A 17,916-nucleotide genomic window follows, 5' to 3' on the forward strand; every position below is an offset into this window, starting at 1 on the left:
GGGAAAGGTCTTTGGTGTGGATTGTGTGTTCCACATCAATGACATAATTGTAAATCCACGGCTGTTCAGATCCCAGATGGAGATAAAGTACTAAAAAAAAAAAAAAGAAGAAGAAGAAGAAAGAAAGAAAATGAAAAACTAGGACTCTTATCAACAGCCAGGAAAGATAAGTTGCTCTGATGGCATTTGATATATTTGGAATAGATAACCCAAGTGGCAAATTTGGCCTTGGAGTACAGAATGAAGCAGGGCAAAGGCTAATAGAGTTTTGCCAAGAAAACTCATTGGTCATAGCAAATATCCTCTTCCAACAACACAAGAGAAGACTTGACACATGAACATCACCAGATGGTCAACACCAAAATCAGATTGACTATATTCTTTGTAGCTAAAGATGGAGAAGCTCTATACAGTCAGCAAAAACAAGACCTGAAGCTGACTGTGGCTCAGACCATGAACCCCTTATTGCCAAATTCAGACTTAAATTGAAGAAAGTAGGGGAAACCATTAGACCATTTAGGTATGACCTAAATCAAATCCCTTATGATTATACAGTGGAAGTGACAGATTCAAGGAATTAGACCTGATAGACAGAGTGCCTGAAGAACTATGGATGGAGGTTTGTGACATAGTACAGGAGACTACCAGACCACCTGACTTGCCTCTTGAGAAACCTATATGCAGGTCAGGAAGCAACAGTTAGAATTGGACATGGAACAACAGACTGGTTCCAAATAGGAAAGAGTGCATTAAGGCTGTATATTGTCACCCTGCTTATTTAACTTACATGCAGAGTACATCATGAAAAATGCTGGGCTGCATGAAGCACAAGCTGGAATCAAGATTGCCAGGAGAAATATCAATCACCTCAGATATGCAGATGACATCACCCTTATGGCAGAAAATGAAGAGGAATTAAATGCCTCTTGATGAAAGTGAAAGAGGAGAGTGAAAAAGTTGTCTTAAAGCTCAACATTCAGAAAACTGAGATCATGGCATCTGGTCCCATCACTTCATGGGAAATACATGGGGAAACAGTGGAAACAGTGTCAGACTTTATTTTTTGGGACTCCAAAATTACTGCAGATGGTGATTGCAGCCATGAAATTGAAAGATGCATTCTCCTTGGAAGGAAAGTTATGACCAACCTAGATAGCATATTAAAAAGCAGAGACATTACTTTGCCAACAAAGGTCCATCTACTCAAAGCTATGGTTTTTCCTGTGGTCATGTATGGATGTGAGAGTTGGACTATAAAGAAAGCTGAGTGCTGAAGAATTGATGCTTTTGAACTGTGGTGTTGGAGAAGACTCTTGAGAGTCCCTTGGACTGCAAGGAGATCCAATCAGTCCATTCTAAAGGAGATCAGTCCTGGGTGTTCTTTGGAAGGAATGATGCTAAAGCTGAAAGTCCAGTACTTTGGCCACCTCATGGGAAGAGTTGACTCATTGGAAAAGACTCAGATGCTGGGAGGGATTGGAGGTAGGAGGAAAAGGAGATGACAGAGGATGAGATGGCTGGATGGCATCACTGACTCGATGGATGTGAGTTTGAGTGAACTCTGGGAATTGGTGATAGACACGGAGGCCTGGTGTGCTGAGATTCATGGGGTCGCAAAGAGTTGGACATGACTGAGAGACTGAACTGAACTGAACAGGAGGAAGGGATCAAGATCATCCCCAAGGAAAAGATGTGCTAAATGGCCAAATGGTTGTCTGAGGAGGCCTTAAAAATAGCTGTAAATAGAAGAAAAGTGAAAGACAGAAGAGAAAAGGAAAGATATATCCATTTGAATGCAGAATTCCAAAGAATAGCAAGGAGACATAAGAAAGCCTTCTTCAGTGATCAATGCAAAGAAATAGAGGAAAACAATAGAATGGGAAAGACTAGATATCTCTTCAAGAAAATCAGAGATACCAAAGGAGCATTTCATGCAAAGATGGGCACTATGAAGGACAGAAAGTATGGGCCTAACAGAAGAAGAAGATACTAAGAAAAGGTGGCAAGAATACACAGAAGAACTATACAAAAAAGATCTTCACAACCCAGATAATCACTGTGGTGTGATCACTCACCTAGAGCCAGATACCCTGGAGTGGAAAGTCAAGTGGGCCTTAGGAAGCATCACTACGAACAAAGCTAGTGGAGGTGATGGAATTCCACTGGAGCTATCTCAAATCCTGAAAGATGATGCTGTGAAAGTGCTACACTCAACATGCCAGCAAATTTGGAAAACTCAGCAGTGGCCACAGGACTGGAAAAGTCAGTTTTCATTGCAATCCCAAAGAAAGGCAATGCCAAAGAATGCTCAAACTACCACAAAATTGCACTCATCTCACACACTAGTAATGTTCAAAATTCTCCAAGCCAGTCTTCAGCAATATGTGAATGGTGAACTTCCAGATGTTCAGGCTGGTTTTAGAAAAGGCAGAGGAACCAGAGATCAAATTGCCAACATCTGCTGGATCATCAAAAAAGCAAGAGAGTTCCAGAAAAACATCTACTTCTGTTTATTGACTATGCCAAAGCCTTTGACTGTGTGGCCCACACATACAATGGAAAATTCTTAAAGAGATGGGAATACCAGACCACCTGACCTGTCTCCTGAGAAATCTGTGTGCAGGTCAGGAAGCATCAGTTAGAACTGGAAATGGAATAATGACTGGTTCCAAATAGGGAAAAGAGTGCATTAGGGCTGTATATTGTCACCCTGCTTATTTAACTTATATGCAGAGTACATCATGAAAAATGCTGGGCTTCATGAAACACAAGCTGGAATCCAGAATGCCAGGAAAAATACCAATAACTTCAGATATGCAGATGACACCACCCTTATGGTAGAAAGAGAGGAAGAACTAAAGAGCCCCTTGATGAAAGTGAAAGAGGAGAGTGAAAAAGTTGGCATAAAGTTCACCATTCAAAAAACTAAGATCACGGGCATCAGAAAACTAAGTGATTGCATCCGGTCCCATCACTTCATGGTAAATAGATGGGGAAACAGTAGAAACTGTGACAGACACTATTTTTTTGGGCTCCAAAATCACTTCAGATGGTGACTGCGGCCATGAAATTAAAAGACACTTGCTTCTTGGAAGAAAAGTTATCACCAACCTAGACAGCATATTAAAAAGCACAGACATTACTTTGTCAACAAAGGTCCATCTAGTCAAAGCTATGGTTTTTCCAGTGGTCATGTATGGACGTGAGATTTGCCCTATAAAGACAGCTGAGCACCGAAGAATTGGTGCTTTTGAACTGTGGTGTTGGTGAAGGCTCTTGAGAGTCCCTTGGACTGCAAGGAGATTGAACCAGTCCATCCTAAAGGAAATCAGTCCTGAATATTCATTGGAAGGACTGATGCTGAAACTGAATCTCCAATTCTTTGGCCACCTGATGCGAAGAACTGACTCATTTGAAAAAAACCATGATACTAGGAAAAATTCAAGGTGGGAGTAGAAGGGGAGGACAGCGGATGAGATGGTTGGATGGCAGTACTGACTTGATGGACATGAGTTTGAGTAAACTCCTGGAGTTGGTGATTGACAGGGAGACCTGTTGTGCTGCAGTCCATGGGGTGTCAAAGAGTCAGACACGGCTGAGCGACTTAACTGAATTGAATCCAAGGGGAGCATATCCATGAGTGGTGTTGCCTGCTATCTTTCCAACAGTCACATAGACTAATGTTCAATGAACTTGTCCACAGAAGATAGTGCCTAACCGCTTTGTAAACTCACAATAGATACTATTGAGTACATGGCCTCAGACAGAAAGTGAAGAGCACACAGTGCTGAGGACTTGGAGTTAGTGGCTTTACAAAATAGATCACTTAGGGAAAATTAGTCTTATGGAGTCAACAACTAGAAAAGAATAGTTTCTCTGAAAACTCTATCCACACAGATCAGAACCTGAAGACATAGCACCTGAATTGAGAAATTGAGCCCAAATAGGTAACCAGTAACCAGAAACAGCCAGACTCTGCAAAATTCCAAATACAGTAGATGAACTCAGATAATTGCACCTCACTCTGGTTTAGGGCAATTGAGGCAGCTTCCCTAGGTCTTGTGTTTGTTGTCAGATGGAAAGGAGAGGGCAGGGGAGCATCTTGCCTATTCCTCTTTTCTAGACTTCATTAAAACTCAGTTCCAGATGTATCTATCAGAGAGCCGTAGAAGTTGTCAATAGTATGGCTTCATTATATTTGGTGTTTTGAGGTAGGCCTGCCTTACTGGGTGAGAGGCCCAGGCTCCAAATGCATCTAGGGTTGTCTCTGCAGGCATGCACCAGCAAATAATGCCACATCTGTTTTAGGCCTTGACATTAGATGGTAGGAGGTCCCCCTTGTGGCTCAGAAGGTAAAGAATCTGCCTGCAATGGTGGAGACCTGAGTTTGATCCCTAGGTTGGGAAGATCCCCTGGAGAAGAGAATGGCAACCCACTCCAGTATTCTTGCCTGGAGGATTCCATGGACAGAGGAGCCTGGCAGGCTACTATCCAAGGAATCACAAACAGCTGGACATGACTAAGCCACTAACACACACACACATACATTTTGTAGAACAGGGGAAGTGTGAGGTAGGTTATGAAGTGAGATTAGGCATGCGTATGGTGAGATGATCTGTACATGCAATCTGAAGCTGTCTCGTCCCAACTTAATCAGGTGAAGTCATGTTTATAATAGAACCACTGTTTGAGGTGCCATTTTGGATATGGGAAAAAAAAATTAAAGTTCAAGGAAACATAATCTCTGGGTTACTTCCCCTGAGTCATTTGTTCCAACTGGGTTTTAGCTTCCTAAAGAGAGGGCCCATTTATTTATTATTTTTTAAATCATGATTTTTCAAATTTTTTTTTACAATCTCTATAGAGCCAAACTCTTAGATGGGGCCTCAAAACATATCTGCTGAAGGAATGAATGGAAAGGCAAAACCTAGGGACCAAGTAAGATTTTATGTTTATATTTACTGTAGTTGGATTTACTGGTATCTGTTTTTAGAGTTGTCTTCTGCAATGGGAACAGCCTCTCTTCTTTTCTTACACATGGCATTCGAATGTGCCCAGGAATCTGGTTTGAGTTCCTGAAGAACTGGAATGTAGGAGTAGAACTGGAGGTGGAGTCGAGAAATACAGAGGCAGGGGTGACCTGAATGATTAGGGAGGCATCTGTGACTAATTTATACATTCCTAGATTTACATGAAAAATCTCTGGACTACTGGGAAGAGATCTGCCTTCTCTGTAAAGAAGAGATTTTGATGCCATGAAACCTGGCTTCAGAAGCAACATCATATTCTCACACACACACACACACACACTCCAATCACTATACTATGGAATGAAGAGATTGATTAGGTCTAACCACTAGAATGTTTGTATTGAAAAGCACACTGAGCAAGAAACTCATTGATTTACATGTACCTCATCAAGTAACATCCTTTTTAGACTCCGTATATATGCCCTTGTTTGGGATTAAATCAGGAAGGCCAAAGTTCACAAGTACAAGCTAGAAGGGCCCCATCTTACCTAGTTAAAAAGAAAATATTTGTCTATTTATCTTGTTCACAGATATGGACTAGAGTGTACTAAGTAAGTTTCAAGGAGTTTAGAGGTATTATGCCAATAACAATCAGCATATTGAACTAGGTGGAAGTGTTCAGGGAGGGAAGTGCCAGAGGCAGTGATGGGTCTGGTTTTATTTAGTGCATTTAATAATGATCTGAAAGAGGGAGAAAACACATTAAAATCACAGATTATTCTAAATTGACAGGTGGTGTAAACACAAATGAGGGCAAATAAAAGGATATAAAGAATTTAGAACAGAAATGAGATTCCATCAGGAAAAAAAAAAACATGCTTTCACATCTGTGCAAAGTATCTTAAATCAGCATTGGAAATTGTTTTAAAAGTCATTTAGCTCAGAAAATGTTCATAGATATTGCTCATATTTATAAGTGCTAACCCCTTCCTACTCCTAGCTTTTTTTATTCCTAGATTATATTGCTTATTCTTATCTTTTAAGACTACAAATCTGGTCATGTCACTTCTCTGCTTAAAGCCTTTGAAAGGTTCTGAGTTTCCTACAGGATAGAGTCTAAACTCCTCAACCCTAGAAGAGGCCCTTACTTCATTATTTTTGTCCATCTCTTCAGCCTCTTTCATGCATCTGTCTGCTCTGTGCTTCTCATTGCATCCAGGCAGAATTAACTGTAGCTCCCTTACTGCATCCCCGACGTTACTACTAATGTCACCATCTGCTCAGTACTCCATACCTTTTTCTTTTCTGGGTTATCTTCATATGACCTTCAAGATTCAGTTCTGGCCTTGGTTTCATCACAGGTTTTCATGCACAGAAACCATCCCCACCCTGGAGCTTGGTTTTGTACCTTTCTTGGTACAGCCATCCACCCACTGCCCACTTCTAGCATAACAAGTTGACAATAATAATAACTGGATTTATTGAGCATTTAATTATGTTCCAGACTCTGTGCTATGTATTTTCGTGTATTGTCTTTGTAACTATCACAAACACCTTAGGAGGCAAGCATAATGATCTCAGATTTACATATAAGGAAATTTCTTATTAGGTTAAGTAACTTGCCCAAGATTGCACAGTCGGTAAGTGACAGAGCTGGATTCAAACTGCTTCCAGAACCCATACTTCTAAAATGATATTACTATAGTAATGTGTTCCCTCTCTCCTCTACTTAGACAAATTTCTTGAGGACTGGGACCATGTCTTCTTCACTTAGCACTGACAGCACATCACACGGTACACACAGCTGAATAATACGGCAACCACAAGGATAATTATTATGATTATTTTTTTGGCTTCACTGAAAGGCCTGCAGGATTTTATTAGTAGTTTTCACACCAGCAATCGTACATGCACCCCCTACATTGGAAGTGCAGAGTCTAACCACTGGATCACAAGTGGGTCCTCTTTTTTAATGAGTGCTAATATGTGCTGGGCAATTTACATACATTTTTGTATGCCCTACTCACAAACATTGCAGAGTGGGTAAAATCACTTTTAGTTTGTGTTGGAAAACTTAAGGCTTAGAGGTTGAGAAACATTTTCAAGATTATATAGATCTGTCTCCAAGGCCCTCACTTTTTTGGTACATAATTCTCATCTCATCTGTCAGAAAATAGTTCTAAACTATCTGTAGGATTCCACAGCAAACTATTGCCAAAGAACCCCCACTCAAATATACAGGAGATGCTAAGTATACGTATAAATGTAAGCTCTCTGTCTAATTTTTGTTAGGTCTGTTGATCTTCGCTTGAGCCCATTCTGATTCAGTTTAAGTTTTAGTCTCATGAGTACTAGTTTGCTTATTTTTGTGGTTGCATTGAGTACATAGATCCATGTACTATTTTTGGCATCAAAGAGGCTTGGCTTTTACTATTGTCACCACTCAAAGATTTCTTATTTAGAAGGATCAGCAAGACCCAGGCCCTTGATGACACCTATGAGATACAAAGGAAGAAAGCTTGTTGATCTAGATTGGAAAAGACTCACAGTCTAGGGTCAGTCACTTTACTTCTCTGTATTTTGGTTTTCTCACCTATACATGGCATTCCCAAGTGTTACTCTGTGGGAAGCCAGTGTATGGGAAGCCAGCAGCATCACCTGGGAAATACTTGATAAATATTGATTTCTGGGCCCCACTCACAGGGATTTGGATTTTGCAGGTTTAGGGCAAGCATTAGTGAAAGTTCCCTAGGTGATTTTGCTGTGGTGAATCTTTGTATAGCACTGGACTAAATGATTTTAAGCTAAGAGATAATGCCATTTGTTACCTGGGCTCACTTCTTGGAGGCTCAGGAGAATATATTTTTGTTAAAATTGGTACATTTTATATATCAAAGTCTTGTCAAATGAAGGTCTTGCATGCAGGAGGCTCAATGAGTACGCTTCACATTTATTCCATTCACAAATGAGGCCTGTGTTATTTGAAATGTTTTTTAAGATTTGTTTGTTTTATTTTTTAATTTCGGCTATACTGGGTCTTCATTGCTGCACATGAGCTTTCTCTCGTTGTGGTGAGTGGGGACTACGCTTCATTGCGGTGCGCTGGCTTACTGTCTTGGCCTCTTGTTGCAGAGCACTGGCTCTAAGCACTCAGGATTCAGTAGCTGTGGTGAGTGGGTTCAGTACTTGCAATACATGGGCTCTAGAGCGAGGGCTCAGTGGTTGTGGTTCATGGACTTAGTTGCTCCGCTGCATGGGGGATCTTTCTGGAGCGATTGAACCCATGTCCCCGGCATTGACAGGCAGATTTTTAACCACTGGATGACCAGGGAAGCCCTGATGTGTCTTTTTTTTTAAATAGTAATAAAATAACAGCAAACCATACAGTATGGCAAACATCATACAATAGTTTTACCAAGCTTAATTTTTTTTCACATACTGTAATCAGTATTCACTTTTACAAATGAGAGAACTGAGGCTTCCAGATTGTCCAGCATCATAGTGTCAGTCAGGAGCATAGCCACACTTTGATCTCATATCTTCTGAATCTGAAGGCCATGTTATATTCGATTCCTCAATAATTGCCTTGTAGCCTATGACTACTACAGTAGGGCTTCTAGTCTTTATATGAAACAGAACTACATTTTATTTTCACAAAGCTTTTAGATTCTTAAGAAGGATAGGATTTTCTATTGTAAGATCATTGAAAGGAGTAGATAGTATAATACTGCTGAAGGCTTTAGTATGCCTCTAGCTATTTACACAAGCTCTAAAAAAAATGTGCTAGGCTCAGTGGAATAAACTGATTTGAGAATCACCAGTTTAAAATGTGTGACCTTACAGGTAGATCCTGATCTACATGTTGAGGATCTCATTCTATGCTATTGATTCCACTTCCCACACACTCCCTCAAAGATCCCATTTCCCCCTTGGTCTTCCCTATTTTAATAAGTGGAACCACAAACAACCTAGTTGTGCAAGCCCCCAAACTAAGGATTTGATTCCTTTTACTCTCACCCTGCTTCCTAATTCTTATTCATCAATAAGTCCAATTGGTTTTATGTCCAAATTTAGCATAAAAATTTCCATTTTTCTCTTCTTCTTCTTCCCTCTATCTTCCCTAATATCACTTTAAATTAGACTCCCCATAATCTCTTATAAACTGCAATAGCCTCCTAAGTGGTCTCACAGATTCTTCTCTTGCACCCCTGTAATCCATTCTTCTCACTCACCAGAGACCTCTTTTAAAATGTAAGTCCCATGTCACTCTCCTACTTAAAACTCTGCAAAGAATTCCCATTTCATTTGGAGTAAAATCCAAACTCGGTTAAGGCCTTTGCAATCGAATTTCTCCTTTTTCCTCTGACCTCATATCCTCTCCTTCCGGTGCTGTCTCACTGCATTAGCCACTCTGGACTTGCATTGGCTCCTTGAACATGTAAGTTTATTATATATGAGAACCTCTGCCACCTCCGTTTACCTCTGCCTAGAATACACTGTCCCAATATGCTCTTAAGTCTAGCTGCTCTTTTCACTCTGATATTAGTTTGAATATCTTTAGGTATCACCTGTCTTCCTCCCAGAGGCCTTCTCAAATAAATTCCAAGTCACTAACCTGTTTGTTTTCTTTGTAAGACTTAGAGAAGCCACACCGTAATTTACATAAAATACTTTAGAATAGATCTTGAGATTCAAGGATAAGTTAGTTGAAGTTGCACCCCAGGTGCAGATAGCATTGTAATCAAGAATTCAGTCTCCCAGAGGAGAGTGGGAGGCTGTTAGCTAAAGCTGTACAGAAAGGGCACACTCCAGAGGGGGCTACTGCAAGCACTTCAGCTATCTTTATCTCTGATAAAGATATTGTGCTAATTAGCATTGTGAGTGTCAAAAGTGGATTTTTATTGGTGAAATTAGCACCTCGTTAATTAGCACAATGGATGCTAGAAATGGATTCTTGATGGTAAAATCAAAGATGAATATGTCAAAAATATTTTGGCTGTATCCCCCAGTCTGGCATGAATAATGTTTAGAAAACTAGAAATACTTTCTAGGATTGGAATACAACACTTGATCTTGAAATCTTCCAGGTCCAACCATTGATTTAGAAGACTTCTGATTGCCTGTTGCTGACAGTGAGGGCATCAGAATCCTCACTCTGGAATAGTGTCAAATCCATCTTGAGGAAAACATCGTGTAAGAAGTTGGTGGGAATACATACAAGAACAGAGAGGTGGCATCCCACCAAGCCACAGGACAGATTTTATTAATTGTGAAATGCCTGTTTGCTAATAAATTTTATTGAGTAAAGCCTTTATTTGTGGTAGAATCTGTTTTGAGACTTGCTTTCATCTACAACCTAACGGCAGAGTTGTAGAGGGAGTAGTTTACCCTCATTCATCTCCAAGCTTGTTATAATAACTTATTTAAAAAAAAAAAATGCCGTGTACATACCAAATGAGCTTTGGTTTAGTTTGCAAGAATTAGAAGATGTAGAGCTCCCCTGGTGGCTCAGTGGTAAAGAATCCACCTGTCAACACAGGGTTCAGTTCAGTTCAGTTGCTCAGTCGTGTCCGACTCTTCGTGACCCCATGAATCGCAGCACACCAGGCCTCCCTGTCCATCACCAACTCCCGGAGTTCACTCAGACTCATGTCCATGGAGTCAGTGATGCCATCTGGCCATCTCATCCTCTGCCGTCCGCTTCTCCTCCTGCCCCCAATCCCTCCCAGCATCAGAGTGTTCAATTCCTTGTCCAGGAAGATTCCTAATGCTGAGGAGCAACTAAGCCCAGTGCCACAACAACCGAAGGCTGCACACTCTAGAGTCAGGGCTCTGCAACAAGAGAAGCTGATGCAAGGAGAAACCCAGGCACTAAAAAAATTAAGAGTAGCCCCCACTTGCTGCAACTAAAGAAAAGCCCAAGCAGCAGCAAAGACCCAGAACTGCCAAAAATAAATAAAGGAATAAAATTATATATAAAACAGTATTAGTAAATATAATGCACTTGTGTATGTATTTACCTGTTTAGCACTTTTCCCCCACCCCTCCAGCCAATGCAAATCTCTCAAGCACAGGGGTCTTAGGCAATCTCTTTCCAGAGCCTTGACCAGAGCCTGCGACCAATGAGGCATTTCTGTAGTCACTCAACAGCTATCTTAAATTCTGAAAAGAGAATAAAGGAGGGGGAGGAAAAATGGTGAAAGGAATAGAACAGGAGTAACAGGAACTTGGGGAGAAGGATGAAGAATTAGGTACATGGAAAGGAAGTCAACAGAGGAGTCCCTGGTCTTAAATAGGCAATGGATAGAAGTTGCAGAGTTATATTCTTTCTTGGAATACTGGCCCTGTGAGATGCTATGAAGAAAAACATATTTAGTGGCTAAATGAGATTGGTAAGGACTGAATACCCACAATGCACGTGAGCATATTAAAGGCTCCGAGAGGCTTTAAGGGAACACACAAATACACACACCCCAAAGTACCTTGTTAATTTTGTTTTACCCAGTATTTTCCAAACTTATTTGAGCATGGGGCTTTTTTTTCTCTGTGACATTTATTAACAAACATTGAAAAAAGCTTTAGAAAAGCATAAGGGATGTGGCTAGGAAACTGACAAAGAAAATAGCAATGCTGTCATTATCCTCTAAAGCTAATTCTGGGGCAAGAGTCTAACCTTCCCTTCCTGTGCACCTCATGCATGGCGAGCACCAGCAACCGGATTGTGAAGCAACCAGGGAAACAATGCCCCATCTACTTCTACCTTCTGACCCACCCTTCTCCCAGAGAAAGGAAGAGGGACTGAATAGCTGAACCCTCCTGAAGCAGGAATACTTCGAGATAACTAGGAGCAATCATGCACTGAAAATCAGATATGAACGTGCTACCCAGTGTAGCAGAAAAAATGAACCCGTGAGAGTTGCCAGTACAGTGAAACCCACTTACTACATCCTTTTAAAGATCAGCCTAATGCTCACACATGCTCAATGCTTCCTTTTCTTGGCCCTAGGAGAAATATTAGGAAGCTGTTTCACTTTAGTAAGGTTCATGAGTTTATGGCCTTGAGAATGCCCTTGAGAATAAACTCAAGGGACTAAGAGAAAGGAAAAGAAAAGCTGTTTTAATGGATTTGTCTCTATCTCTTTTCCATATTACTGCAACTAAAACATTTGAATTAGCTAATTTTTCTCAACTCAGTTACAGCCAAAGAGAGATGACTATTTTCCTTCTTTCATTTTCTTTAGTCAACTAAAACTCAAATCATGTTAGAGAGTTAGGCAAATACATTTTGGGAGAGATTCCTAAAATATAAACACTCCAAAATGCATACAACTACATTGCTAACTGTTTGACTAACACAAGGGTCACATGAATCTTTGCAAAGGAGAAAAGTAACAAAGGGAGAATGCTCTTTTTTGCCCCTTGAACTTCATCTGTGCTTTCTTTCAACTCAGAATTCTTTGATATCAGTTTTGCCATTCATCCTTCAGTCCTCAGTTTCGATGACATTTACTTTGGAGAGTGTTTCCTGAGCCACCTATTAGTCTAAAAGGACCTGATCAGATGCCCTCATTATAACTTCCTTTATCACTCTTGGTCATGTATTTAATTGCTCCTTTACCACTAGATTATAAACTCCAAGATGACAGGGATCACATGTATCACAACTCATTCACTGGTTAGTCTTGAGAGTTTAATGAATGTCTGGAAGGAAATACATGCCTAATATGTATATATATATATACATATGCATATATATATATATAATGCCTAATATGTATATATATATATATGTCAGAGAAGGCAATGGCACCCCACTCCAGTACTTTTGCCTAGAAAATCCCATGGATGGAGGAGCCTGGTAGGCTGCAGTCCATGGGGTCGCTAAGAGTCAGACACGACTGAGCGACTTCACTTTCACTTTCATGCATTGGAGAAGGAAATGGCAACCCACTCCAGTGTTCTTGCCTGGAGAATCCCAGGGACGGGGAAGCCTGGTGGGCTGCCGTCTACGGGGTCGCACAGAGTTGGACATGACTGAAGCGACTTAGCAGCAGCATATATGCATGTCACGATGCAACTTGAGGGATCACAGTTTCCCAACCAGGGATTGAACCTGGGCCCTTGGCAGTGAAGGTGCAGAGTCCTAACCACAGGACCTCAGGGGAATTCCCCAGTTAAAATAGTTTCAGTTTAACTAGAATATGGACTTCCCTGGTGGCTCAGACAGTAACGAATCTGCTTGGAATGCAGGAGACCCAGGCTCAATCCCTGGGTGGGGAAGATTCTCTGGAGGAGGGCATGGCAACTCACTCCCAGTATTCTTGCCTGGAGACTTATGGACAGAGGAGCTTGGTGGGCTACTGTCCATTGGGTCATAAAGAGTTGAACATGACTGAACTACTAGCGATTAACTAGATTATAACCTACATTTTGATATCCAAAGCTGTATTTGGGGAAAGTTACATCAATGTATGGAGAAGGAAATGGCACCCCACTCCAGTACTCTTGCCTGGAAAATCCCATGGACGGAGAAGCCTGGTAGGCTGCAGTCCATGGGGTCGCTAAGAGTCAGACACGACTGAGCGACTTCACTTTCACTTTTCACTTTCATGCATTGGAGAAGGAAATGGCAACCCACTCCAGTGTTCTTGCCTGGAGAATCCCAGGGACAGAGAAGCCTGGTGGGCTGCCGTCTATGGGGTCACACAGAGTTGGACACTACTGAAATGACTTAGCATAGCATACATCAATGTAAATATGAATTCCTTGTTCATGTATATATACTAACAATCATAGTCACTCAGAGAAAGATATCAATATACTCCTGGGATTGGCTCCAGGGTAATTCAACCAGAATTGAAAGAAAAGCTCAGCTTAAAGACTTAAAAGATGAAGTTTCTGAAGTAATTTTGTGTTTTGCAAGTTCATCGAAATGATTCACTTAATGAAAGTATTGCTTTTGGGTATTAAGTCAAAGTTAGATAATTGAGAGGCAAGTCATTGTTTAAGAAGTCTAATTCATCAAAATGGACAAGAGTTTGCTTTGAGATTTTCTACTTACATGATTGTAGAGGTCAAGTACTTATATGAAAGCCATAGCTGAATAAGCAAATAGATGAAAGACAGATTATACACACAAAATTGAACACCTCCCCTCTCCCCTCTGCATCCACACCAAGTTGGTTTTCTTCAGACATTCATTTGCATGTGCGTTTGCATGGCTGTGAAGGTGTATGTGTATGAGAAGACAGGAAGAAAGAAAAGAAAGGGGGAAGGAAGGAAGAGATGGAGGGAAGGAGAGAAGGAAGAAGGAAGGAAAAAAGAAAGAAAACAAAAAAAGGAAGGAAAATAAAGACATAGGATGAGGGAAAAAAAATTGAGTTTATAGCCAAATTCTTGTGTTGCTGGTATAAATAAACTAGCAAAACAAGACAGATCTTGAATTGATATAAGCTAAGCTGAAGCCTGTGTGTGTATGTGCACATGTGTGTGTGCTTGTGTATGCTAATGCAGGGGTCATTTCTTGGTAGTCTACTGTATTCATTGACTTTTATGAAAGTTATATCAGGTGTCTATAATCTCTGTACAAATAAAATAATGCCACAGCAATTTGCTGATGAACAAAATTTGGTCACACCTTACAGAAAGACCAAATAAAATGGAATCATTTAGAATTTTGAGTGTAATTGGTTCCTAGGTGACAAATAAATCTATACTGGCCAATCAAGATTATACAGAAAGATTTCAAAATAACAAAAAACAAAACTAAGGATGCATAGAGTAAGAATTTTGAAAGAAGGAGTAGGCTCATACAGAATATGGATGATGCTGGAACAGGAGAGGAGTAATACTATATGAGGGAGAGAACAGAATTAAGGGAATAGGGGACAATGCAAATATTTGAAGTCAAGTCTCAGAATGCTCAGTTTGAGTTCAGTACAAACTATCTTCACTTTATTCTAAAAAAAGCTGCTTGAGCATGTGGGGAGGTACAAAGAAGGAACAGAGAGATAGAGGCGCTCATGACAAGCTATAAATCTTGAAGCTTAAATTGAGTGGGGGGCGTTGAGACAGTACAGTACAGCACTTGTTAAAAAAAAAGGTGACAAATGGTGTTTCCATTTGCGAAAGTCATTTACAATCGGCCATTAATAAAGGAGTTGGGAGAAGGGGAGCCTCTTGCAGAAATTTTAAAATTTCAGTCATCAGATTTAGCCTATTTCATTTAATTCCATTTAACAGCCTAGAGTTGATGTTATTCAAATATGTATAAGGTCTCAAATGGAAAGCGTTTTGGTAATTTGCATATCGTCACAGACAATAGAACCAGGCTATCGGCAATGGAAATAAGGGACAAAAATGACTGATGTAAATCAGCCCTTGAGAAGTTAGGTTTCTCCCAAGATAACCCAAATTAATGCAGTGTCCTTGCTCACAATGTTGATGTTCACAGAAGCAGCTAGAGAAACTCCAAGTCATGCCTGGGGCCATGGGGCCATGGTCTATACACTATTCCTTTGGTGCTGTCTTTTCACAGTGAGCAAATCAACCTTTTCATCTTGGTGAGGAAGAGTCTCAACTTGTTTTATTACTTGGGGCTTAGTTTAAACTCCTTTTCCTTTCAGTGTCTGTGGGGTGACTGTTAGATTCCTTGCTCTCTTGATATCCTGGAGACCCCCTGGGTACTATAATTATTATAATTGTGGGCCATAACTGTCTTGTTTAGGGGCCATCTGCTCTTCTCACTTGAATAATATAATTTGTCATTGGGCACACATAAATCACAGACAGGATAGTTTTCTCTCTTCCTGACTTGACAAACACCAAGCACATTTAGAATTCAGCCTTGTAATTAAGCAGGGCCTGATCTCCACCGGTAGGGTTGATATACGAGGATTTGCAGCCTGGGGAAGGGCTCTTTGTGTTGACCTTGGATGGCAGGCATGGCAGCATCTGAGGGAATTGTTACCCCTATGCTGCCCACCTGTATGACTCTAAATCATGTATGTTGTGTGTTCACTCAGATGTTTCCAACTCTTTGCAATCCCATGGACTGTAGCCTGCCAGGCTCCTCTGTCCATGGAATTTTCCAGGTAAGAATACCAGAGTGGGTTGCCATTTCATTCTCCATGGACTCTTCCCAACCCAAGGATGGAAGTTGCATCTCTTGTGTCTCCTGCATTGGCAGGTGGATTCTTTACCACTAGCGCCACCTGGGAAGCGATATACACAAGGGATACACGGTCAGTGGGACACTGGGGACTAAATTTGGACTGAAAAAACCTGAAGCTCAGTTTCATCTGTAAAATTTCCTGTCTTGGAGGCTGGAATGATATTACATGCAAGTGCTTTGTTATTCTCTCTAAGGAAGAACCAATTGGTGATAAAAATTAATACACTGTGTTTTTCAAAGTAGGCGGTGTGCATTTGTACATCTGCCCTCTGTGTTGTGGTTTATAAAAGGGGTACTTTTTCATTGTTTATCCAACTTTCCTCTATCAAAGAATCTAGAGCTCTCCAATGCCAACCACACATGGCCCAGCTGACTCCTAATAAGCAATTTTCTCTACCTGAAGATGTTGCCATCATCACTGTCTCAGCACTGAAAGATGAAATTTGACTTGTCACATCAATAGGTTGACCGACTATCCTGATTTGTCCAGGATTGTCCCAAAGTTTTAATGAAAACATTTCATCCCCAAACTCCTTCATCCTGGGGTTGATTGCTTTTCAGTTCTTCATACTTACTCAGGAAAGATCAACAATGTGAGATGGCTGCTTGTAGTTGGCACTGTCACCTGTTGTTCTGACAATTTGCTCTGACTGTAACGATTTAATTCTGTTAGAATGCAACTTGTGCGTCCCTTTATGCTATGCTCTAACCCAAGAGTTTTTAAGCTGTATGTCACTGAGTTCCCGTAGTTCACAGAAAGTCCTGCATGGGAAGTTGAGTACAGGGTGTTCCAGCTCTCCTCTCACCATTTCAACAAAGTAATTCCTCCACATTCTGTTTCAGACATTGGGTTCAATGTAAGATTGACCATTAAAAAGATGAGCCATAAATCTACCAAGTAACTAACTTTGCTGCTACTAAGTCACTTCAGTCGTGTCCGACTCTGTGTGACCCCATAGACGGCAGCCCACCAGGCTTCTCTGTTCCTGGGATTTTCCAGGCAAGAACACTGGAGTGGGTTGCCATTTCCTTCTCCAATGCATGAAAGTGAAAAGTGAAAGTGAAGTCGCTCAGTCGTGTCAGACTCTTAGCGACCCCATGGACTGCAGCCTACCAGGCTCCTCCGTCCATGGGATTTTCCAGGCAAGAGTACTGGAGTGGGGTGCCAGGGCCTTCTCCAAACTAACTTTATTTAAATTTAAATAAATAAGTCAGACTGCATTTAAGAAAAGGGGAGGAATAGAAATACCCTTTGATAGCTATTGCCTTTTGCTTTTTCTTTTCTTTTGTTGGGGATAAAAAAAAGTAATGTTAGTAGCAGTAGACTACTGACTAGTAGTCAAATGTTGATAAAAACAAAAATCTTTCCCAATTGTCCTTTCTTCCTGAGCATCTTTCCCATTCTCTGATAGCACAAATGATCATGTAATAGTCCACATGTGAGCATTACTCAGAATGCTGGAGGTTGATTAGTGGATGGGATTGTGAAACACAAGAAAACAATTAAAAAGGCTTACAATTTCAAAGTTTTTCTTAGTATGTCAGCCATATATGGTATCCTGTGTGTTTGGGTTATGAGAACCCTAAATTCAGGTGAAGTTTGGAGAGAGATATTGATATTACAGGTCATAGGAAAATTATTTTAATGAAAATTCAAAGTAAGAATAGCCATTTGAAAGATAAAAGAGCAAAGCAGACCTAGGGTTAAGTCTTTAAATCTGTTTATTTTTCTATTAACCTCCTTCAATCATGTGCTAATCTAGTAATATCAGC

The sequence above is a fragment of the Bos mutus genome, chromosome 3, assembly GCF_027580195.1.
Source record: "Bos mutus isolate GX-2022 chromosome 3, NWIPB_WYAK_1.1, whole genome shotgun sequence".
In the NCBI taxonomy this organism is placed as follows: Eukaryota; Metazoa; Chordata; class Mammalia; order Artiodactyla; family Bovidae; genus Bos; species Bos mutus.